Genomic DNA, 24,737 nt, shown 5'->3' with positions numbered 1-24,737 from the left:
GTGGCTCCTGGCACCCACTTGGAGATGACCACCAGAAGCCCCCTCCCTCCCTTACTGAGGGTCAGGCTAGCTGAGCCTTCTCCGCTCTGGAGACCTCCCAGCTGGGGCCTGAGGGTGTGATCTTGGCAGAAGAGAAAAACCTCCTCTCTGGTGGTGGCTTCTGTTCCATCCACCCGTGAAGACCTCTGGGCACGTCCTCCTGCCAGGCCTCCTGAGGCTGGCCACTGCTCTCTTTTGCAGCCTCCAGGATCTGAGGGAAGCAGCTGGCTCCCCTCCTCACCACACCCCAGCGGCCATTCTCTTGGATCCCTCCCAAGGGTACCACCTAGCCCTGGTCTGGGGACAAAGTCAAAGGGGTCCTTCTGTCTGCCTGTCTGCTGCTGGGTCAGTGTGTCTGAGCTCGCCCACAGGGACACCAGCCGGCTGGGAGGGGGCTGGGGGCCCCAACCTGCTGTGCACAGTGCCGGGAAGCGCCAGCCCACATCCTTGAGTCCCCAGCCCCACCCTCCCCGGCTGTGGCTGTGACCACCCCACCCCTTCCCCAGCCCTCCTTCCCCTCCCCCACCCACTGCCTCCCCAGGGGAGCCAGGCTGCCAGCCCCAGCTCTCACTTCCGGCCTCATGACCCTCTCTCCAGCTTGCACACTCCTCCTCCCCCACCATTTCCCTCCCAGCCTGGTTCCAAGGCCTGGGATGTCCTCAAATGGGAAACACCGCATCAAAGGGGCCATTACTCCTGCTCTGAGACCTTCCCATCACCTCCTTTTTCCTCCAGCGGCCTTATCTCTCAGGATCTGCCCCTCGGGGACTAGTCCTCACCTCTCTCCACCTCCTTCCCTTCAGCCACGTACCTGCCCACACAGTAACACCTGAAGATATTCTTTCAACCTGATCCCAGGAACAATATCATAATACAAATAACAATGATGGCAATAATAATGGCAGCTGTCACTCATTTGGCATCATTTAAATAGAGGCACAGAGAGGTTAAGTTATGCCCTTAAGGACAGACAGCCATCTCACTCAATTCAGCTGGTGTCTGAATTTAGGTAGGGCTTCTCTAAATCAAACTGCTTCGGTGTCCAGAGATTCAGCCCCCTCCCATGCAGCCTCCTCCAACTGTCCCAGTCCCAACCATCAGTTCTAATTTTTGACTTCTAATCTATCCTCCTCTCAGCTTCTAGTCACCACCTCCCACCAACAGCCATCCAACTAGATGCACTACTCTCCCTCGCCACTAGGTGTCTCCTTGGAGCCACTGATGCCCCCAAGGGGAGCTGGCCCTGCCCCACCCCCTGGGGCCATCAGGGGCCCCCCCACAGCACAGCACAGCACTGCACACCCCACCCCACCCTACCCCCATCCACACAGAGCTCCTTTGTGCAACCCTCGCCCACCCCCTTCCTCCCTGGAGCGGGGCACCTGGCAAGCAGGTCTGCCCTAGAACCGCCCCCTGCCAGCCCCCTGCCCTGGGTGCCAGGTGTGCGGGCGCCACCACCACCGCCAGCTCTGGCTGGACCCGAGGGTCACCCTGCTGGCGGCCCTCCCTTCCTCCCTCCGAGGTCACCCAGGGACTAAGCTTCCCGCCCTGCTCCGCCCCCCTCCCCTCCTGCCTTGGCCCTTGTAGACTCCCGTCCTTGTCTTTCCTTCTGTCTCCCGGAGGACTCCCCTCCTCCAGCCCCACTAGGCCCTCCCTGCAGCCTCTCACCCCCGCCCACCTCCTTCCCCAGAGAGCTCCTTGTTCCGCCCCCCCCCCCTTCCCGCCCAGGTCTGAAGAACTCCTCCTCCTGGAAAGTTGCTGCTGGAAAGGAAGTGACTTCAGCGATTTGGCCACAAGGCTGGGCACTGCTGAGCCCAGCTCAGCTCAAGGCTTGCCCAACCCAAAGCACAAATGGAGCCACATGTGCACATCACTCCCACTGTGCATCCAGAACCCTGGGCACACACACAGCCAGTGTACACACAGATCCCCGTGTGCACACTGTACCATCGCAGTGTATTCAGATCTTGTCTATACACACATCTCTCCAGTGTACACTAGCACCCTTGCACACACACCACCCAGTGTGGCACACACAGTATCCCCACACCTGCCCAGTACACACCCAGAATCCTGCATATTCATACTCCCATGTACCACATACACAGTCCTTGAACACTCCCCAGCCTGGTCCACTTATACAACTCTTGTATATTACCCCATGTGCACGGAAGGACAGAGCCCATCACACACACCTGCTTGCACACAAGCTTGAGTGCCCTGTACATTTACAGTCGGATACACACAGCCTTGCATCCTCCCACAGCTGTACCTCCCCACCCTTACAATCCCAGGAGACTCCACCCCCAGACCTCAGGCCCCAGGAATGCTCCTTTGGAAGTTGGGTGGGGTCCCCAGGCAGGCTCAGCTCTAGGGAGCTTCCTGGAGCCGGAGGCTTCATGTGTCAGTTCAGGGAGTTGCCTCTGCAGGGCAGGGCAGCTTCACCTGGCTCCGCAGCTCCTAAGCCTGGGTGGGCTAACCTGGGCCAGGAGTAGTGAGGTGGGTCCTGCCACTGCCCCCACCCCCCTCCCTGTCCTGCAGGGGCACCTTAGCATACCTGGGCTACCCAGGCCCTCCCAGCACCTCACCTTGGCCTCCCAGTTCTCTGCTTCCACAGACTCCGGTAGAGAGGTGTCCTGGGGGGTCAGCAGCTGCACACATCAGGCACTCTGGTTTCCACCTCTGCCCTGAGTCCTGGTCATTGTCACAACCCCTTTCTCCTCCCAGTTCTCTCAGGTCATCAAGGCGCAGGGAAGAGTCCTCAGGCTAGGAGGTAGGACTCACTGTATATCCATGAGCCTCAGTTCCCCTTTCTGGATAATGGGGAGTTTGAGTAAATGTTGGGTTAATATGTTTTGATTCTGTAAAGAACCTCTTTTTGACCTAAGCTGGGAGGGGATCCCTGTTGGGACTGGGAGGCAAGTTCCCCTGATCCCCACTTCCTGGGGGTGGCCCAGGCCCAAGCCTGACTTCCCTGCACACTGTTACCTGAGCAGGCTGTGCAGACAGGCCCGACTCAGCAGGAAAGGCCTGTCTTCATCAGCATCTCCAGGGTGGTCTCTGTAATGGCCTGAGCGTCGCCCCGCACTCGGGGCCCTCTGCACATGCTCAGCTGGGTAGGCTCTGGGGTCCAGGCCGATGGCTTGACAATCAGGCAAGCTCCCATCTGTGGAAGCAAACACAACACCACAGAGATAAGCATGGACACAGGGTAAGCCAGCCAGACAGCAGGGTGCAGAGGGACACCAAGCCGGGAGGCTCTCATACATGGAGTCCCACCCAGCTCCAACCTCACCCCATTATCCCACCAGGGAACTGTGAGACACTCTCTCTCGCTCTCTCTCTTTTTTTTTTTTTTTAAAGAGAGATAGGGCCTCATCTCGCTTTGTGGCCCAAGTAGGAGTGCAGTGGCATGATCATAGCTCACTGCCACCTCGAATTCCTGGGCTCAAGTGATCCTCCCATCTCAGCCTCCCGAGTAGCTGGGGCTACAGGTGTGCACCACCATGCCTGGCTAGTTTTAAAAAAATATTTTGTAGGGACAGGGTCTCACCATCTTGCCCAGGCTGGTCTCGAACTCCTGGGCTCAAGCAATCCTCCAGCCTCAGCCTCCCAAAGTGCTGGGATTGCAGGTGTGAGCCACTGCACCTGCCAAACCTGTTTCTTGAAATCCCAGGCTCCTACCGAGAAGGAGTGTTTTTGCACATCTATGTACACACATGCATATACACGCACATATACTATAGTGGAAGGAACCTGGCCTTTGGGAGTCAAGACAGTCCTTGGCTCAACCTTCATAACTGTGTGACTTTGGGCAAGTCAGTTAACTTTTCTGGCTCTCAGTTTTCTCATCTAAAAATGAGAAAAGTGAGATCCTATGAATGGGGAGGAACATCTGGGGAAACTATAATGCAAAGAGCTTATTGACAATGTAGGTGTGAGAGGTGCTGTTCAGAGCGATGGTGGATGTGAATTTCCACAAGGGTGTATATGCAGCTGGCATTTACCCATCTCCATCAGTAACTGGTTATGTCTCTTGTTTTCTTTAACCACCATGGCCCTCCTCACTACCCCCCTGCTTCCTGCCCATTTGTCTGCCTCCTCGAGGTCTGTACTGGAGCCCAGAGGGGGTCTGGGAACCAGGCCTCACGGACTGCTTACAGGTTCTGGTTGCCTGGGAGTTTGTATGTGTGTGATTGAGATTCTGCCTTTGCAAATGCATATCTGTCAAGGCTCAGCTGTCTGGGTAAATATACCTGCATGTGGGTTCCTGGGTCTATTTAGCCTGTCTGTGTGCTTCTCTGTATTTCTGTATGTTTGTGTGGGTACATGAGGGCTTAAGCATGTCATGTGTGGGATCACACGTTTGCTCGGTTGTGGCTGGTGTGGTCAGCTGTGTGTATGTGTGATGCCAGGTTGAGTGTGTGCCTGGATTTGGTGTCTTCAGTCATACATGTGGGTATGTGCACTTTTCACATTTCTTCTGTTCAGTTTGTGTGTGTGTGTGTGTGTGTGTGTGTGTGTGTCTAGCTAAGCCTGTTTGTATGCGTGTGAGGACACAGGGGTGCATGTGTGCCTGTGTGTAGCCAGGTGAGCCCAGCTGTGGCTGGGTGTGAGCATGCCTGGGTGTGCACATGCTCTGCCTGGCTCTCTGCATCTCGCTGTGTCAGGAGCCAAACCGGCTCCTGCCTGTCTCAGAGCTCTCTGGATGTGTGTTTGGCAGGGGGTGGGGGCGTGCGGCTGATCCTCTGCTGTCCCTGCAGGTTTCCAATCTCGAGGCCTGTGACTGCAGGCACTGGTGTCACTGTGGATCAGTGTTCCCTCCCTCCCACCTCTGCCTTTCTCTGTGTTTTCACGGTCATGGTGTGGTAGTGTGACTGGCCACGGTGTCCCTGTGGGTCTCCTTCACCATGGGTCAGTATGTGCTTGTGTGTGTGTCCATGCATGTGTGGATTTGTGTGACCTTATTGTGTCTGTGCACCACTGCATGTCTCTGTGTATGTCAGTGGGTCCTTGTGCTATGTCATTGTATGTTTGTGCCAGTATGGCCGTGTGTCAGCGTCAACATGTGTGAGCAGGTCTGTGTGCCATGGTGTGTCAGCACAATGGTGCCCCAGTGTTTGTGTGGTACCTTTGTGAAGGGCTCAGTGTGTGAGTGCGTGTGAGCATGCATGTGAGACACCCTTTGTGAGACGGTGTGTGTGTGTCTGTGTCACTGTGTTTGTGTGTGCCTGCTTCCCTCCTCCCTCCTTCTCCCTCCCTTCCTCTCTCTCTCTCTCTCTCTCTCTCTGTAGGAGCCAGACAACTCCCCAAGCCTGGATTAGGGACAATTTATCCACAGGCAGAGAAGGAGAATTCCAACCTGCCAGAGCCTCCCTCCTCTGATCTGTCCCCCCTTTCCCTGTGGTTGGGTGGGCACAGAAACACAGCCCGGCAGCTCCCAAGCCCTTGGGGAGCCCCCACCTTTGCAGCTCCCCAGAGGCCCAGGAGGAAGGAAAAGATGGAAATCTGGGTGGCCCCAGAGCCCTCCAGTGGGGGTAGACTGGCTGCCCCCCATCCAGGCCCCCACAGCTCAGCTCATCTTGGCCCTGTTCTCCTACATATGGTGGTGGTGGGTGGGGGGAGTCTGCATGGGGTCTGCCTGGCCCTGGGGGTTGGGGAGACTTCAGGAGCAAAGCTGCCCTCAGCCCCTCTACAACCTGATACTCCCCAGCAGATAAACGTCAGGCCCCCACCCAGTGTAAATGAACTTCCAACAGTGCCCACACAGGCTGGGGGAGCCGCTGGGATGCAGAGGACAGTGTGGTGCGGAGAACGCAGCAAGGAGGGGTGCAGGGGCTGGGCTGGGACTAAGGCTCCCTTCACGGTGCTCCAGGCGCAAGGCAGAATCACATGTTTCCCATTAGCTGCTCTGGCCTCCTTGTTCAGGGGGTGTTGGCTGGGGGAGATGTGTTCTGGTTGCAGACACCAGCCGAGACCACACAAGAGAGAGAGAGGAAAAGACAGAAGAGAGAGAGCTTGCCAGAGGGAGAAAGGAAAAGACAGAGAGGAAGAGGGAGAAAGATACACAGGGAGACACAGAGACATGGCGAGAGAAACAGAGACAGAGAGACAGAGAAAGACAGAAGCTGAGCGATGGGCAAGCACAAACACAAAAGCAGAGACGGACTGGTGATGAGGGGCTCACGGAAGAAGGGAGATGGAGAGGAAGGTAGAGAGAGCCGGGTGAGGCCTTGTCGGAGGCTGAGGGGAGGGGGTAGCTCAGGCCCACAGTGAGTCTGAGGCCGGTAAGGACCAAGGAAGAGCCCCAGAGGGAAGAGAGGCATGGGGGAAGTGAGCCAGGCAGAGATGGGAAAGGCAGGGGAGAGCAGGGACCAGGGATTTCTGCAGGAGCCTGAGAGAGGCGGCGAGGCACAGGCAGGGTGGGCCGGGCAGAAGGGCTGAGGGGAGGCCTAGGTGGGCAGCAGACAGGCCGGAGCTGGGATGTGTGGGCAGGGGGAGTGGACGCGCCCGAGCTGGCCGGGCGGGCGCGGCCGGCATGCCGAGCCTCCCGCCTCCTGACCCTCGAGCCTGGGAGAGATAACAGGCCCGAATAGTGCTGACTTGCGGTTCAGAAATCCAATATCCTCCCCGGTGCACTGATCGACTACCTGAGCTCCCAGCCCGCGCAGAGCTGCCCCGATTAATCCTGCGGCTCCACAGCCTTAATTAGTTTAACAGTTTCAGGGGCAGGAGAGGCAGGAAATAGGGTCCCCAGGCCCTCAGGGACACAGCTCCCCCCTCCCCATGCAAACCCTGCCTGGTGCCCCACCTCACACACACCTGTCCTGGCCCCAAAGGCCCTTCTCCACACCATCTGAAGAATGCTGGGTCCCTCCGCCTGGGGATCAGTCCTATGGGCTGGCATATGGGTGAGAGGGTAGATCATGTGGGACTGAGCACCCCCCAACCCGCACTTGTCCCTCTGCTCAGGGCCCCAAGCATTTCCTCTGGCCAGCCCTTTGGGGCTCTGTGGTCTGCATGGGAAGGCCCCACCAGCTGCCAGCCCCATATCACCAGGCAACATGTCGTCTCTTTAGAGTGAGACACGAGCTCCCAAGTTACTGACAACTTCCCAACAGCATGAGAGAATCACACATGCCACTCCCCACAACAGCCTGCGACGGGCACATGGTGACATCTCACACACACAACAGCCAGAGACAGGCGCACAAGTCGGTGACAACTCTCCTAAAGGGATGAACTAAGCACATAACCTGTCGCTTCCCCCAAAGCATGAGATGGGCGCACCTGACACACCTTCAACAGCATGGGGCAGGCGTCTGTCACCCCGCACAATGGCATAACTGACATGCAATCAGGCACCCCCACACCCACTAATAGGATGTGAATGCACAGAGAACCTGTTACACAGCTGACTAAGACACACACGCACTCACACACACACAAACATGCACACACACAGAGAGAATCTGTCACACAGTTGACCAAGACACACACACACACACGTGGGACAAGTCCCATCTCCCAGGTGTAAGGAAGGCATGCAGCTCTCCACCCACCATACAGCATGAGGCAGGGACACAACCTCGACCCTGCCTGGGAATCCTCCCTGAACACTGTGGGACGGGTACACAACATGTCACCTCCCCGGCTGCCTCGGACAGGTGACAGCCCACCTCACCCCTCCCCTATCACTGTCACCAGCCTGGGTGGTGCTGTCCCTCTGCCTGCAGAGGCGTCACAGCTCACAGGGCATGAATGTCACCCCAGCACTGCCAGAGCCGGGCACAGCCACACACTGCCCCAGTGACAAACACCACTGGCCCCAGAGAAGGTGAAGGCACACAGGGCTCTGGTGTGACCTTGGTCTCTGGACATCAGGAGGGGAGGTGCTGTGGCTTCCCGCCCAGTGGCGGGTGCTGGGGGAGAGGAGTGCTGGGGAGGAAGCTGCTGGTCACACGGACTCCCTGGAAATGCCACCTCCCCCAGCCCCCACTCCACTCCATTCACCTCCCCCGGCCCCCACTCCACTCCATTCACCTCCCCCGGCCCCTACTCCACTCCATTTCTCATTCACTGTAGTTGTGTATCTAGGAAGGGGGCCGAATGAGTGGTGGAGGGAGGGCTGTCCTAAGGCCTGAGGAGCTGTTACTATGAGACTGCTTAGAGATCAGTGGGGAGTAGGGCAGTTAGGGGTTGCTATCACCATGTGCTCAGTGGGGAGGGGGTGGGATAATGGCTTGAGACCCCCACAGCTTCCAGGGAAGCCCTTCTTCCTTACAAAGGCCCCCTCTCCAAACTTCAGGCCACAGAGCTGGGGACAAGGAGGCCAAAGTCCAGGGACATGACTCACCCAGGGAACAGGCCCAGCCTGCTGGCCATAGTGGTGAGGGAGGCCAAGAGCCAAGAGGCCCGGGTTCCAGTCTGAGCTCCTCCAGGGCCAAGCTGGGTGACCTTGGAGCAGCAGCTCAGTCTCTTTGGCTTTGGGGAGGGGGGAAGGGGCCGCAGTGAGAGAAGTGCCAGGGTCAGAGAAAAGAAGCTGAAGCTGGAGACCAGCAGACAGCAAACTTCAGGCCACAGAGGGCTCCAGCCCCCGCTCCCCTGCTTCTTCACAAGGAACCTCAGCTTCCTCATCCGTAAAATAGGGACAACAGTGCCAGCCTCATGAGACAAGATAGCATAAAGTGGGCCACTCCTTAAGAAATGGGAAGCTTCTGATTGAAGAGAGGGAGAAATAGACTAAGAGACTTGCCCAAGCCACAGAGCAAATTAGGATCAGCTGAGTTTAGCCTCGATCTCCTGGCTCCCCACCTGGAACTGTTTCTTTAAGACTGCTTGGAGGTCAAGTGTGGAGGGGACAGGGGAGATGCTGGGGTGTTGTTGGATGCAGTGCTTCCCTGCCGCCCAGTGAAGACCAATGAATCTGACAGGAGTCCACCATACCCTGCCTTTACCCTAAACCCCACTTGCTCCAAGGCTTGGACAAGAGGAGTGGCTCTAAGTGGAGGGAGGCACCCCACCTCCCACCCCACCATGACCAGCAGCAGCACCTGGTGCTCGGAAGGACCAGAGGATCTGAGATGTCAGTGTCTAGGGCCCCTCGTTTTACAGGAGCCCAGAGAGGGAAAGGCCTAGCCTGACGTCACACAGCATGACAGCAGAAGAGCCTAGAGTCCTGGCCGGGAACAGCCTCAGAGCAGAGTCCCTCTAGCCCCTGGGGGTGGCTGGAGCTGGGGGGCCCTGGGGGACTGAGCAAAGCGTGGCGACAGATGGCCTGCCGAGGCAGCGGCGATCTGGGCGGCTGGCAGGCATGCTCGCTCCCGCGCAGGGAAGCGGCTAATTTTAGCTGAGGCCTCGATGCCAGCTTTGTTCCCCCCACCCACCCGCCGAGGGGGCCCAGCATGCCTTGCGTGCAACCTGCCTCCCCCAGGCACCCCTACTCCCCCGCCTAGCCCCTTGGTGAGTAGTGCCCAGACCCCAGGATCCTAGAACGGTCTGCCTTACCAGGCCTCACCACACCCAGAGGTGAGGCCTGGCTTCCCCACCCCAGGGCCTGTTTGCCCACGATGCCAAGCTCATTCCACGAAGAGGGGCGAGAAAGGAAGGACAGAGGCCACTGCCCAGACTGGGAGGGCGGGCCAGACAGCAGGGGCTGCCAGTCTTGAGGGGAGGCGAGGCACTGTCCTCCACCCAACCCTTAAGGAGACAGGACCCTGATTTCACCCATGCCCTGGACAAACATTCTGTCTGGTGTCCCCCAGCGCTGGTGAGCAAGGGGCGGGAGTCACTCTAGTCTTTCCTTGTTCCTCATAACTTTGACTTTGTTCCAGGAACTCAAAGCACTTTAAAGAAGTCAGACATGAAGCAAGGATAGTATCCCTATACCATCTGGGGAAACTGAGGCATAGTCTGAAATTGCCATCATTTTAGCAAGGGAAGGAACAGATTCCAGGAATCAGTGAGGCCTGCCCTCTAGAGAGCTTCTTGGGCCAGTTTAGCTCCTGGGACTATCTTCTGTTCCTAACCTGGGCTAGTGGAAGGTAGACTAGATGGATGGAGTCCATCCCCTAAAACCCTGGAAAGGCAGACTCACACTCCTGTTTCCTGGTGCCACACTCTCTGCAGGTTCTTTAACCTTGCACCCTCCATTTCAGGTTCAACCACACAAGCCCAGTGGGGCTTCCAGGACATCTGGCCCCTACTAAAAAGAGGGACCCTTTGGGGTGACTCTGGAGCCCCACCCCCCAACACCAGCTCCCCAACCTTCACAGGCCTGTGAAGGAAACAACCTGGTAGGAAATAGAGTAAGGAGAACTGAAAGGCCCAGCTCTGAAAGAAAGATGTATTTAGAAGGAGAAAGTCAGAAGAAAGAGAGGAGGCAGGAGAAATCAAGGCAGAGACTCAGATCCAGGAAGAGAGACAGAAAGACGAAGGACACTGAGGCAAAAGAAACAGGGCAGAAAGAGGCTGAAGGAGAAAACGATCTGGAGGGAGGGGGTGAGAGCCAGAGAGGGAGAGAGAGGGCGAGCATGCCAGAAGAAGGAAAACAGCAAGAAAGAGACTCAGGAAGAAAGGGAGACAAGGAGGAAGAAAAAGACAAAGAGAGAGACAGGCAGGATGATGCAGAGACAAAGACACATGCATGGGGGGAAGAGATGGAGAAGGAACCTGAGGAGTCTGCACAGACGGGCGGAGGCACAGAGCACCAGCGACCCAGGAGCCAGAGACAGACAGAGGGACTGACACACCCAGAGCCCCACAGCGACAGTCGGAGGGTGAGACACACTCAGATGGGGTGGGAAGAGGGGGTGACACTAAGTGTAGAGTGTGGGGGAACAGCAGGAGTAGGCAGAGGTGAGGGGGGGGAGGGGGGAGGGGGGAGGAGGGGGAGGAGGAGGAGGAGGAGGAGGAGGAGGAGGAGGAGGAGGAGGGATGTCGTTGCCAGAACTGGGGGGGGGACAGAGGACAGAAATGGAATGTGGGTCTGGGCATGAGGCTCACAGATGCATCAGCTCTGGTTTCAGCTGGGGCAGTTGGCTGCTAGGGTGGGGGGAAGAAGGAGCAGAGCTGTTGAGGGAGGGGGGCCTGTTGCCATGGCGGCGGGCACGGCAGGGGCACAGTCTGCTGGCACTTGGCGCTCTGGGCATGGTAGGGGGCTGACTGAGGGGGAAAGGCAGGGTAAGGAAGAAGCCTCGCCCCTGCCCTCGGGGTTCTACCAGGAAGAAAGTTTCCAGAGAGCCACAGAGATGTTGGGAGTAGAGCGCAGCTCTGGGCCCTGCCCAATCCTAGGGAGGCTGCGGAAGGTCCACGGCTCTCCAGGCTGTCTGTGGGCTTCCCAGCTTCCTGCATGCGCCTCAGGCTGGCCCTGGGGACCCTCCTCTCTGTCCCCTCCAGTCTAGCTGAAGATCCTGCATGCTGCTGCTTGCTGCCGCTGCTGCTTGCAGGGGAGCAGCAAGATTGTGAATTCAGGATCTGTAATCCTAACGCAGAGCCCAGGCCTACCGGGCTCCAGTTGCCAAGGCGACGGCGGGTCAGAGGGCAGCGCGGGGCGCCCGCTCCTCCAAGTCAGAATCCCAATTGTTAAAGCCCAAGAATAAACAGCTGAAGCGGCCGTCGGGGGGCCAGGAGGGGGGGCTGAGGTCTGCATCGGCTCAGTGTGGTGTTGTCAAGCGAGATGTCACTAATTGTCTGAAGGAACAGGCTGAGGCAGCTCTTAACTGCTTCCGTGCCACCGGAGACACCTTGGCTGCCTGGCCCCATCCCTGGGGCCTCCCAGCATTCCACCGGGCCAGGCTGTTGGTGGGGGCAGTGCTGGCCCAGCATAATCGCTGCCTCCCTTGCACTGCAGTGAACCCCCACATACTTGTGGCTCCTAACCCTCCTCTTTGCCTAACTTGGAACCTCCCACCTGCAAGCGAAATCATTATGTCCCCAACACAAGCACCCCCAAATCCACTGGGCCCACAATACTCCTTGTAGCCCAGAACTGCCCCTTTGGCTTGCAAAAGCTCTCCTAGCTCCCACAACATCTCTCCCTCTTCCCAGAAGTTGGGGTTCTGGTCCAGATTTGTGAATTGCAGAGGAAAGTAGGCTTAGGGCTCTTCCAATCTGTGGGGAGGGACAGGGAAGGGCAGAGGCCTCCTATGCGGAAAGGTGAGGCCTAAAGCAAGTCTCTGTGCAACTCCCTGCTCTTAGTCACACACCTGAACCAAAGGCCTGAAGGGAGCTGGGAAACCTGGTGTCCAGCTTTGATGCTCCTACCTCCTTGCTCCGTGTGACTCTGGAGGCAGTGGTGACTATTCTGAGGCGGGCCCGTGTCTGTAAGGCCTGACTAGAGGAACACCCAACCCTGTGGGTGAGAAGGGCCCGATAATACAAGGTGGACGGCCAGCAGAAACGCAGCCGGTAAGATGTTCCATGAAAAACATGGAGCAGTGTGGGGTACACAGCAAACTGCTCAGGGGATGGCAGCTAGCGCTGGCAGTAGTGCTGGTACTGCCCTTACTACAGAGGGCCCTAGAGGGTGCAGGTAATCAGAAAAGATCGGAGGGTAGGTTCTGGGAAGGCTTCCTGCACAAAGTGGTACTTGGCAAGATCTGGGGCAGGTGGGCAGGAAGGTGGAGCACTCCAGGACAGAAGTCTTGTGAGGAGCTTCACCGGAGCAGAGCAGCTCGGTCTCCAGGTCGCATGTTCAGCCTCTCCTAGACTTGGAAGGGCGAGGCCTTCAACGGTCTCCGCCCCTTAGGCCAGCCCTCCCTCTTCCTCCACCTCCCGCCGACTCCACCCACGGCGCGTCCGGAACACTAGGAGGGTGCCGGCAAGGGGGCGGGCCGCGCGGGCCGGGCTCCCGGAGATTGGTAGCACCTGGAGTGATGTCAGGGGGCGGGGTCGGGGCTTCGGACACGCCCTCTTCCCCCGGCCCTCTTCCCCGGACCCTTTCCCCCGGCCGCGGCGCGGGTCCCCGGGAGGGGGCGCCCCGCTCAATGCGCCCCTCAGGTGGGGGGCCTGCGGCGGGCCGGGGCACTGTCCGTGGGCGGGGAGCTGGGCGCGGAAACAGGGGATCCCCCAGAGAGCACCCAGCCAGCCTGGGGCTGGACGCGTACAAAAGGCGACTTGTTCTTTCTCGGGATGCCTGCGCCTTCTCAAACATACCTACAGCCGCACTCCAGGGACAACTACACCCACACAGCCACACAAAGCCTGTCAGGGTGGGGCGCGGGGGGCTGGCGAAAGCCCCAGAAGTCGGCTGTAAGAAGAGCCCTGCCCCGAACCTCCCCACTTGCCACATACTGAAAGCCCCCTCACCCCATCCCACCCCAAATCATCTGGATACTACCCCCCATCACCTGGTGTGCAGCCCTGGGGACACTGACGCAGTCACATTCTGGAAATTGCCTTCTCCCTCATATGGTCTATAGCTCACCAACCCCTGCTCTAGAGTCAGACTGCCAGCTGCAATGTTGGCTCCACACTGTGTGTGACCTTGGCATCCAATAAGGCCTGTTAAGGTTACTTTTTACTGAGCACTTACTCTGTGCCAATCTTCATCATCACCTACATGGTGAGTCCTATTAGTCTTATTTTGTAGATGGGGAAACTGAGGCTTGGGTAAAATAGCCTGCCTAAGACGGGCAAGTATTTGAACCCCATGTTCTTCCATGTCCCATCATCTCAGCCTCCCATCACACCACCTTACACCCTAGCACCCCACCACACACACAACTGCAGAAAGCAAAGCCATCTATCTCAGAGTCGAGGTGTAATTCTCCACCCCAAACATATCTTGCTGTCACAGTCTAGTACCAGGCAGGTTCTGTCACTACTCAGTGTGTTTGGGGAAGGGAGAAGCGTCTCCTACCTCTAAGCTTCCCCAGCCCTGATGCTGGCCGTCAGGAGTCATAAATGGGGCAGAGTGAGAGCAGGGCCAGAACAGGCTACCTCTAACCTTTCCAGCAGGCTCACCTCCACCTCCCCTGACCCCCGGATGACAAAGCACTGCCATATTGGTTGGGGCACCTGGCCTGTAGCTCTCCCTGACCCCACAGGCCTGGACCCTCCCCTAGCCCCCAACTCCTGCTGAGAACAAGTAGAAACAAACTCCTTCCTGGGGATGTCAAAGCACCTTTCCTGGGGGAGGCGGCACTGTGATGCCCTGAGCCTGGTTAGGGAGAAGGATCGGGTTACTCTTTCCCCAGCTGTGCCTGGACTCCCTGGAGCTGACCTTTCACCTCAGCCAGGCCAGGACCCAAAGGGGGCTGGAGTCCAGCCTTCACCTCCTGTTAACCCTCTGCATTCCTCATCTTTCCATTCCCCGGCCCCCAGCGGGTCTCAGGAAGCCCAGCCGGGCATGCCAACCTTTCCCTACCCTCCCATCCTAAGGTCCGGTTTCCCAGAGAGCTTTACAGAATGCTCCTCCCTGCCCCCTGCCCAAGCTGCCCTGCCGGGATCAGATACCTCCGCCCAAGCAGCTGAAAATGACCTGGGCTATTTTCGCTCTGGGATCATGTTGCAAACTCCCCCTTGAGCTGGCAGCTTCCCACATCCCTCCAGACCATCGCCCCCCACCCCTCATCTCTCACCCAGGGCTATTGACTAACAGGACAGGAGGGCTTTTAGAGACCACTGGCCTAAACCCTTCAAACAGGGATACTGAGGCCATTAGGAGTCAGGCACAGGGCTGGGCAAAGAACCAAGTTTCCTGGGTCCCCGCCCAGGTCTCTTTCTACTGTCTAGCACAGCCTGATCCATACCCTAGATCTCAAATCCTCTGACCCAGCCAAAAAGCTAGCCAACCTCCCCCTAAGCACCAGAAAGTCACACTGCAGGCTACCAACAAGTCCCTGAGCTGCCCTGCATGTCAGAAACTGCCTTGGCCACACTCTTCTCTTTGTTTAGAACTGGGACCAGGTCTGTACCTGTGTCACAGGCATGTGCACCACTGGAAGGTTTTAGGGGGTGCAAATTGGGAGGAAAGATAGGGAGACTGAGGCCTAGAGGAATAAGGAGATGGACTCAAGCTTTATGTATCTTAATACTTCCCAGCAGCCCCTTGTCCCAGCTTCTTGGTCCCCCTTTCCATTCCTGCAAACCCAGCCCCCTCCAGGCCCCTGCCCCTGCCCCTCTGCCTCAAGCCCCAGCCCTCCTGGGCAGGAATGTGACTGGTCAGGTCTGAGCTGACCACATGAGTGGTTATAAGGTGACAGACCCCCCCATTCTCCCATCCCCCAGCCTGGGGGAGCTCACATACCAAGGCAAGGGGTGGGAGAGCTCCTTTAACCCTTTGCAGCCTGACTGTCAGGGAGAAAAGGCAGGGTACTCTACTTCCTGTGACCAGAGCCAGTGTGGGCTGCCAGGCGGAAGGAGTGTGGGAAGAATCTCCTTCAGTGAGTGGGGGTGGAATGAGGGTATCTTCCCAGAGTCCCCACTAGTATTCTCTGCCACCCCAAATGTCTCATCTCCCATGCCATTTGGAAAAACAGTCATGAGCTGGTGCTGAGGGTGGAGAAGGAAAAGAGGTGCTGAGGGTGGAGAAGGAAAAGACAACCTCGGGAACCCCTAGTCTGATGGGAGAAATACAACCCTGCCCTGGGGAGTCTGACTGGGGAGACCAGGCACAGAGGCAGGCTGGGACAAAGAGCCTGGAGCAGAGCAGAGCCTGGAGCTGCAGCAGGAGGAGGAAGAAGTCAGGGCAGGAGCAGAACAAGTCAGGTGGGGTCAGACCAGACAGGCTTCCCAGAGGCCCCCTCGGCCCCCAGCCCTCCCCCCAGGCTCTGGAATCTCGGGGGTCAGGGCTGAGGGACAGCCCCACCCCCTGCTCCCCTCAGGCTCAGGAATTCCACCAGCCAAGGGGGGGCGGGTGGCTGCTTCGGCCTCTGTCCAAGTTGGCTCCCACTGGACCAGGAACAGTAGCTCCTCCTCAGCCCCCTACCTCACCCAAGCCCTGAGGCTGGCCCCCAGCCCCCTCCCCTTCCCCTCCCAGGCTGGCATGGTGTGTGCCAGGCGCTGGCAGAAAACAAACCCGCCGGGGTGGGTTTGCAGGGAGCGGGGTAACCTTGACACAGTTGCGGCAGTCGCTAATGGCAGACACACACTCCGCCTGTTCTGGGGGGACTGTTGCCGTTGCTAGGAAACCAGCAGCCGCGTGAATGGAAATGGGTCAGTAAACCTGGGGAGAGATAGTGTGACACTCGAACCACTGCAGCTGCTCCAGCCCACACCGAAATCCCTCCTCTTCAATATTTATCACTCCCGCCTGGGCCCTCAGCTCCTGCCAGACCCTGCACCAGCCTGGCCTTCAGCCCCTCACTCAAGGCCCAACAGGAGTTGGGGAGAAAAGATGGAGGGGGTTGCTTATCCATTTTAGGGGGTGGTCCAGACAGGGTGGAATTGGTTCTGGAAGAGATTGAACAGGAAACAGAGTCTAATCCTGTGGTGGGGAAGGGGTTAAAAGGTCAATTCACGCCTGTTCCTGACTTAGGCACCGTGGCAAAATTACTGAGAGTGAGGGGGCTTGAGGCTGCCTGCCTGCTTACCTGTGGAGGGACTGATTAAGACAGGAGACCTCCCTCTAGGTGTCCTGGGGCCTCCCTCTGTATAAAGATAGAGGAGACAAGGCACCCAAAACATGGCCAGGATTCACTCACAGCCTGAAAACACCACCGGATGGTCCCAGTACAACCTGACATCTGAGACAGCAGCCCAAATGACCAGGAGCTGCCTACTGCCTTACAACACCGTTCTGGACAGCTACGCGTCATACCCCAGCCAGCCACACACGCACTGTTCAGAGGCCCTGACAACACCCCTACAGATACCCCCCCAACAGAACATGACAACTCCAATTCCGAACAGTGCCACTCAGTTCAACATCCATAAACAACTGACAAACCCAGGCGCAGGCGAAACCACGCAGTGTGGGACTGTGCGGACTCCAGCCGCTTCCCCAAGAGGCTGGAGCCTCCCTGAGGGGCCTGTCCTGACCCAAAGCCCGGCTCTCTGGTTCATGGATGTTTCTCCCTCCCTCCCACTGCCAGCCCCCTCGTCCTGCACACACCTCAACACACTGCCCCTGGGATCGCTCTTCTGGAGACACCACCATCCCGCGAGCTAGCTGCCTTGTGCACCGCGCCCCCATTCCCTGGAGGCTGACTGGTCACTGACACACACTTTCCCTTCCCCTAGAAGCACGCAGTCTCACAGCCCTGCCTGACACAAGCTCTTGTTCCTATGCACAAGCCTCTCCACAGACAACAGGGACCCAGGGAAGCAGCAGTGCCACTGGCTTGGGTGATCTGCCCCCTCCACCCACCACAGCCTCCACCAGTATCCCTGAAGGGTGTGTCTCAGGAAGGGAGGCACTCCAACCTTCTGAGGGTGGGGTGGGGATACCTTGACAGGAATCTCCGAGCTTAGTTCTCTGTGTGCGCCTATCTCCTAGGATACATCAGTCAACACAGGCTTGGAGCCTGTCAGAGCTAGAAGGTGCCTTAGGGAGCCACTAATCCAACCTCCTTCACTATGCAGGAGGAAGGAAACCAAGGCCCAGAGAGGGGAAGCAGCCTGCCTAACGTCACACAGCCCAACTGCTGGTTGCCAGCCCCTTTTTCTTTCATAGTTCCCCACTGGGAGCCCTCTACGGGTGGGAGAGACACTCGGGAGTAGGGTACAGTTAGCCCAGGAAGACTTTTCTGAGGCCAAGCGAGGTGGGACTGGACTGGTTGGAAGAGGCATCTGTAGTCCTAGAGAGGAGTTTATGAGAACTGCCCAGCAGTGCATCCAAAGCCATGAGCACCTCGCAGCCCCGGAATCTGGGTCACATAAATTTGGCGGAATCCAGGCTTTGCCAGAAAGAGCTGGTGGATGCTCATTCCTGCTCCACTTCCTATCCCAGGGCCCCAGAGAGGTGTCTCCCCAAACCAAAGGCAAGGGAAGGTTACACGGATCCCTATACCTGGCCTTGAATGCAAGTTCCCTCTGTGGTCCAGGGCATCCCTGACTTTTATTATTTACATAGATGTCTGCCAGGAAGCCTCTGCGATGCATGAGTAAAGAGGTGTTCTGCGGCCGGCGCGGTGGCTCAAGCCTGTAATCCCAGCACTTTGGGAGGCCGAGACGGGTGGATCACGAGGTCAGGAGATCGAGACCATCCTGGCTAACACGGTGAAACCCCGTCTCTACTAAAAAATACAAAAACTAGCCAGGCGAGGTGGCGGGCGCCTGTAGTCCCAGCTACTCGGGAGGCTGAGGCAGGAGAATGGCGTAAACCGGGAGGCGGAGCTTGCAGTGAGCTGAGATCCGGCCACTGCACTCCAGCCTGGGCGATAGAGCGAGACTCCATCTCAAAAAAAAAAAAAAAAAAAAAAAAAGGTGTTCTGTTAGGTAGTTTTTTGTTGTTGTTGTTTTTGTTTTTTGTGAGACGGAGTCTCGCTCTGTCGCCCGGGCTGGAGTGCAGTGGCCGGATCTCAGCTCACTGCAAGCTCCGCCTCCTGGGTTTACGCCATTCTCCTGCCTCAGCCTCCCGAGTAGTTGGGACTACAGGCGCCCGCCACCACGCCCGGCTAGTTTTTTTTTTTTGTATTTTTTTAGAAGAGACGGGGTTTCACCGTGTTAGCCAGGATGGTCTCGATCTCCTGACCTCGTGATCCACCCGTCTCGGCCTCCCAAAGTGCTGGGATTACAGGCTTGAGCCACCGCGCCCGGCCGGTAGTTTTTATTTCAACTCCATTTTGCAGAAAAGCAAACTGAGGCTCACAAGAGGTAGAGTAATTTGCTCAAGTTCACACAGACAATAAATGGGGCCTTGAGCTCCTCCCAGTACACCAGGGTCTTTCCCAGTGGACATGGAAGGCCAATCAAACAAGAAACAGGGAGAACTGGGGGTGGGGGAGGTTGGGAGTTCACACAGGCCCAGATCCGACATCCTGGGCTGAGGAGGAGCCCCAAGGCATCTGAATTTGAATCTGGGTATCTGGCAGTGGTAGAATGAAAGGTCAGCAAAGAGATGGGAGGAAGAGGAAAGCCGAATTCCACCAGCCTCACAGCTTGCCTGGACCATCCCCTGGGGAGCCAGCCTGGAGCTCTCTGCCAGTCCCCGCCCCATCACCAGTGGAAGGCAAAAGAAGCACTGTGAGGAGACTAGTGTGACAGAGACCTTGGGAAGTGAACTCTCACAGGCTTGGTGCAGGGGAAAGGAATTCAAATGTTTTGGGGGCTACCTCTATTCCTCGGGATGGGGCTGATGTCACACGGGTGCCCTTCATTTCCCACCCTTACTATGTGCAGACACTATGCTAACTGATTGACATGTTGTGCAACTTGAAGCCCCACCACAAGGCCATGGCTTATCTAGTGTTATCTAGTTTTTCATGTGAGGAAAGGGAAACTCAGGAGTAAAGGGACTTGTTCAAGGTCACATAGCCAGTAAGTGGCAACTGTGGCATAGGTAAAGGGTGCCTATCCCCACTGCTTTTGTTTACCATGGTGAGGGTATGCTAGGTGGGGGCAGGAAACAGAACTGAACAGGGGCCACCGGCAGGGTCCACCATCAGATGGGGGAGATGCCTGCTGAGTTGCCAAAAGGTTCATCAGTTTGCAGAGCACCAAATGGTGCTGGAAGGGAAGAAAATAGTGGGAAAGCGCCCCTTCCCCTCCCCAACAAAGGGCAGGGTAGACCTCTTTCCTTCCCCAATCCACAGTTCCAAGAGTGAGCCCTGAGAGGTCACTTACCTACTCCCCTGGATTCTCAGGGCTCCTGTAAAAGGAAGCCCCTCCCACTCCGGGGCCCTTCTCTGGACTCTGGGGCCTGCAAGGTGCAGAACTGCCCTCAAAGAAAGCCACTGTCGCCGTCGGGGAAATTATCCAGGATTTTCCCAGCCCTCGGCTCCGCAGTTGGGAGGCGGAGCGGCGGCGGGGGTGGGAGCGGGGGCATGCTGGGAGAAGACTGCTTTGCCTCCCTCCTAGCAGCCCTCAGACTCCTCTGGCTCAGCAAGAGACTCCAGTCCGCAGGCCCAGCAGTTCTCGGGGCCCGAACAGCCCGCCTCCGAGTTTTCCCGCCGACATAGCCTACCTGGCAGGCTAAACTGCCCACTGATCCCTGCCACCTCCGCCCCCCTCCCAGATGAAGCCGCAGAGTTTCTGGCTCCTGGAGGAGGTGACGGGCCGAGAGGGAAACCAGGCGGCTGGGGGAGGGGCGTTGCCTGCACCTGGCCCTTCGCCGCCGCTCAGGCCGGGAGGCGCAGGACGGGACTCCCGCCAGACCCGAAAAGAGAGGCCGGGGAGGCGAGGAGTGCCTCCTCCACTCCCGCAGTATGGGGCCGGGCGGCGAGGTCTCCCCCTACCACCCTTGCCGCGGAGGCGCCCCCTAGGGTCGGGCGCCAGGCGCCCCTGTCCGAGCCGCGCGCTTAGCTCGCTCCCCCGGCCGGCCGCGCTCTCCAGCTGCAGGAAATTCCAGAAGCTCTCCATCATCCCCGCGCAGCGCGCAGTCCGGGCTGCCAAGGCTCCCAGAAGGAGAGCCACATGCCGGCCGGCCGCGCGGCCCGCCCTCGGCCCCCACCCGGTCCAACCCGGCCGGGTAGCCACGTCGGGCCGGGCGGGGGCCAAGCCGGCCGCCCCTTCCCGCGCCCCGGGCCCGGCGGAATGCGTGGCAGCCCCGTCCGGGGGCTATTTTGAGCGGGAGGGGAGCGGCCCGGCCTCGGTGTTTTCGGCTTTTTCCTGGCCCCCGGCCCGCCAGCCCCGGCCCTCGGCTGCCCGCGGAATGGGGGCGGGGGGGAGGGTCACGTGGCGGGGAGAGGGAAGAGCCGTCGCGATCCGGGTCGGGCTCGGCCCGGGGACTGGAGGCGCCCGGCAGCGGTCCGGACCTGCGCTCTCGGCCGGGGCTGACTGGCGGGGTTATTAATAGCGCGCCTGGCTCGGGCAGTGGCTCCAGGGCGCCCGTTACCTGCACGCCCCTCCTCCAGAGAGCACAGGTGGCCCGGGGCTCCCTCCGCAGCGGCGGACTGAGGCCTAACTGGATAGCGCCATCGTGAACCGGCGGCCAATCACAGGCCTCGATTTCCTTACCTGTAAATTGGGGATGAGCTACCTGGCTTTATAGGGTAGGTGCCATATAAAGGTTTTATTCCTCTTCTTGGGCAAAACGCTGTCACAATTGGGGGACTCCGATTTCCTTATTAAAATGAAGGGGTCTGAAAAGGCCCTCTGCAGGGAAAGCATCCGGACATCCGAACAATGCGTTTTCACTGACCACCTATTTGTGCCTAGCGACTACCCAATGGTCACTGCCAACACGGGGCACCTGCCCTGCATTGTTAGCATGCGCTCACTTAATTATAAGTCCTCCATAAAGTAGGTAATGTTATCCCCTTTTTGTTAACAAGGAAGCTGAAGTTCACGATGAAGGTTAAGTGACCCACCAAAGGTCACACAACGTTAGAGCCTAAAGTCAGAAACTCTGGTTCCAGAATCCATTAACCACTGAACACAGTGTTCACCCTGACACAGGCAGGACAAGCATTGCTGCTTCCCTCCTCCCTTCCAGGCAGTCCCTGGGGACTCCTGCTCCGGTCCCAGTTCCAGGCATGAGGGGCTGTTCTCAACAGCTCCACTGGGGCCATTCCCACCTCCATCTACCCATAGGGACATGGGGGGACCACACCAGTGTCACCCTTACAACAGTGGAGGCTGGTTTTGGGCATGTGGTGACCCGTGACCCTGGCCCTGTCTAGGCACTGGCCATCCTGAGTCTAGCACCTCACACACACATATATACAGTGCATCCCAGTGCTCACTGCCTGCCCACACCCCCCAACACCATTACCCACCGTCATGACATGAATGCAGAGACCAGCACCCTACCTTGCACTGGTGACAGCGGCCCCATCACAAAGCCAGCAGCTTCAGACAGCATCCCTCAACATTCTTCCTGGCTACTCTGTCCCTGTCCCCCACTCCTCTCCAATAGCTCACGGTCCAAACCCCACACTGGATGGGGAAACTGAGGCCCAAGAGGACGGGATGGGAGGACACAGTCATCCCTCCTGAGACCCGGGGATAGGATCATAAATGAGGAAAGAAAATTGCCTTTGGCCAGTTAATGACAGGCATGGGCATCCAACAGAAATCATTCAGCTCCTGGTTGGTTGCCCCACTGCAGCCCTCTGAATCTGTTCAGCTCCTGCCGTGCGGCAGCTAGAGGGGCCCCCAGGATAGGGTTCTAGAAATGGGCACCAAGCTGCAACCAGAGTCCTAAGGACCACTCTCTGCTCCCAAGTGTCAGTCCCAGACTGGGCCCCCAGGTTTCACTAATCCATCAAATTCTAGACTCAGCCCAGCCTCACAGCCATGGGGGCAGGGGCATCTGGGGGTGAGGGGAGATGGCATACAGGGGGAACAGCCCAGGACAGGGCCTGGAGCTGCTTCCTGCTCCCCCCACTCCCAAGCAAGGAAGCACAAAGGCTGGCAGGCCCCCCACTCCGCCCCGGAAACCTGGCAGTTTATTTCTGTCTCTGGGCCCCCTGTTTCCACAGAGTCAGTCCAGGAAGGCTGGCAGCAGCTGGCTTGGAGGGGTGGAGCTCCTGCTCTCTCAAGGGTCCAGCTGCCACCCTGCTCCCTCCCCCTGACCTGCCAGGCCAGACAAGACTGAGGTGACACTGGGATAAGCGACAGGAACTGGGGGCCAGTGCTCAGAGGTGATACTGAATACCCTGAGAGGCCAGAGCCCTGACAGAGATTCCACCTGAGGCCAGGGAGTCAAGACTCCAGGGGAGGGAAACTCCCACTCCCCAGCCCACAGCCCAGATGTTCTCCCAGGCAGTCAGACTACACCCAGTTCAAGTCTGCTAAGGGTGTAACCTCTGGCGAGTACAACCCTACTTATTCCAGATTATTCTGGCTCATAACTCCTCTGGACCCTGGTCCCAAAGAAAAGTCAGTTTCTAAACCTGTGCTGTCCAACATGGTAGGCACTAGCCACATGTCACTGTGGCTAGTCAGAACTGGAATGCGCTGTAAGTACAAAATAGACACCAGATTCTGAAGTTTTAATACATTTTTTAAATGTAAAATACCTCAATAATTTTTATAATGCTTATACATGGAAATAATAGTATTTTGGATATATTGGGTTATATAAGATAATTTGCTGGGCCGGGTGCAATGGCTCACACCTGTAATCCCAGCACTTTGGGAGGCCGAGGTGGGTGGATCACCTGAGGTCAGGAGTTCGAGACCAGCCTGGCCAACATGGTAAAACCCTGTCTCTACAAAAAATACAAAAATTAGCTGGGTGTGGTGGTGGGCACCTGTAATCCCAGCTACTTGGGAGGCTGAGGCAGGAGAATTGCTTGAACTCGGGAAGTGGAGGTTGCAGTTAGCTGAGATTGTGCCACTGCACTCCAGCGAGGGCAACAGAGCAAGACTCCGTCTCAAAAAAAAAAAGATAAATTGGTAAAATTAATTCCACTTACTTCTTTTTACTTTAATGTGGCCACTTGAAAATTTTAAGTTACATATGTGGCTTTTTTTTTTTTTGACACGGAATCTCACACTTTCGCCCAGGCTGGAGTGAAATGGCGTGATCTCGGCTCACTGCAACCTCCACCTCCCATGTTCAAGTTATTCTCCTGCCTCAGACTCCCAAGTAGCTGGGATTACAGGTGCCCACCACCACGCCCAGCTAATTTTTTGTATTTTTAGTAGAGACGGGGTTTTACTATGTTGGCCAGGCTGGTCTTGAACTCCTGACCTCGTGATCCACCTGCCTTAGCCTCCCAAAGTGTTGGGATTACAGGCGTGAGCCACCACACCCGGCCACATATGTGGCTTCTATTATGTGTCTACTGGATAGTCCTGTTCTAACTCTTTTTTTTTTTTTTTTTTTTTTTTTGAGACAATGTCTGGCTTTGTCACTCAGGCTAGAGTGCAGTGGTATAATCACAGCTCACTGCAGCCTTAATCTTCTGGGCTCAAGCAATCCTCCCAGCTCAGCCTCTTGCACAGCTGGGACTACACGCTGCCATGCCCAACTAACTTTTTAACGTTTTTGTAGAGACAGGTCTCACTATGTTGCCCAGGCTGGTGTTCTAGGTCTTGTGGGTTCTGGCTTTGGACTAAAGCTTTGCCTTCTCTAGATCAATATCTGTGTGACTTTAGCTCACCCACTTTCTCATATCCAGACCACAGCCTTATGTGTTAGTCTAAATCTCACCACCCCACACCACCCCACCTCAGTTTTCTGTGAATCTAGGTTCAGCCAGAGATTATGGCTTAGTCTGCTTTATACACACTATTTAGTGCATTTCTTGTTCATCAATCCCCAATATCTAGATCTCAGCAAGAGTGTGACTATAGATCACCTTTCATGTTAACTTGCCACGGATCGAAGGTTCCAGCCTGCCATGCCAACATTGTTTGCTTAGATCACTGTCTAATTAGGTTTAAAATCTACATACCCCTCAGGAGGAATAAGGTTCTAGATCAGAGGTTGGCAAACTATGGTCCATGGGCCAAATGTGGCCTGTTGTCTGTTTTTATAATTCAAGTTTGATTGGAACACAGCCATGCTCATTCGCTTATGCACTGTCTATGACTGCTTTCAAGGTACAATAGCAGAGTTAAGTACTACTCATGACAGAGACTGAATGCTTACAAAGTCTAAAATTTTTACTTTCCAGAATGACTGTTTTAGATGAGCAACAAAT

The 24,737-nt window shown here is 57.1% G+C and overlaps 1 protein-coding gene across 10 annotated transcripts in view; it reads right to left on the bottom strand.

Annotated features, from left to right (window-relative positions):
* Nucleotides 1-24,737, bottom strand: part of AHDC1 (AT-hook DNA binding motif containing 1) — a 71,101-nt gene that overhangs the window by 21,496 nt on the left and 24,868 nt on the right. For 6 of the 10 annotated variants that reach the window (XM_033227576.1, XM_033227577.1, XM_033227579.1 and 3 more), the window contains exons 3-4: nt 3,028-3,205; nt 2,628-2,852 (exon numbers count right to left, since the gene is read on the bottom strand). The exons of 2 other annotated variants lie outside the window; for them this stretch is intronic. The gene's annotated coding sequence lies outside the window, so the exon portion shown is untranslated. Of the gene's footprint in view, nt 1-2,627; nt 2,853-3,027; nt 3,206-19,767; nt 23,102-24,737 lie in introns of those variants that run through there. 2 more of the 10 variants (XM_033227580.1, XM_033227581.1) reach the window with 2 other exon arrangements.

This window comes from Trachypithecus francoisi, unplaced genomic scaffold, assembly GCF_009764315.1.
Source record: "Trachypithecus francoisi isolate TF-2019V2 unplaced genomic scaffold, Tfra_2.0 Lachesis_group12, whole genome shotgun sequence".
Classification (NCBI taxonomy): domain Eukaryota; kingdom Metazoa; phylum Chordata; class Mammalia; order Primates; family Cercopithecidae; genus Trachypithecus; species Trachypithecus francoisi.
This window is presented reverse-complemented; position numbering and strand designations above follow the sequence as displayed.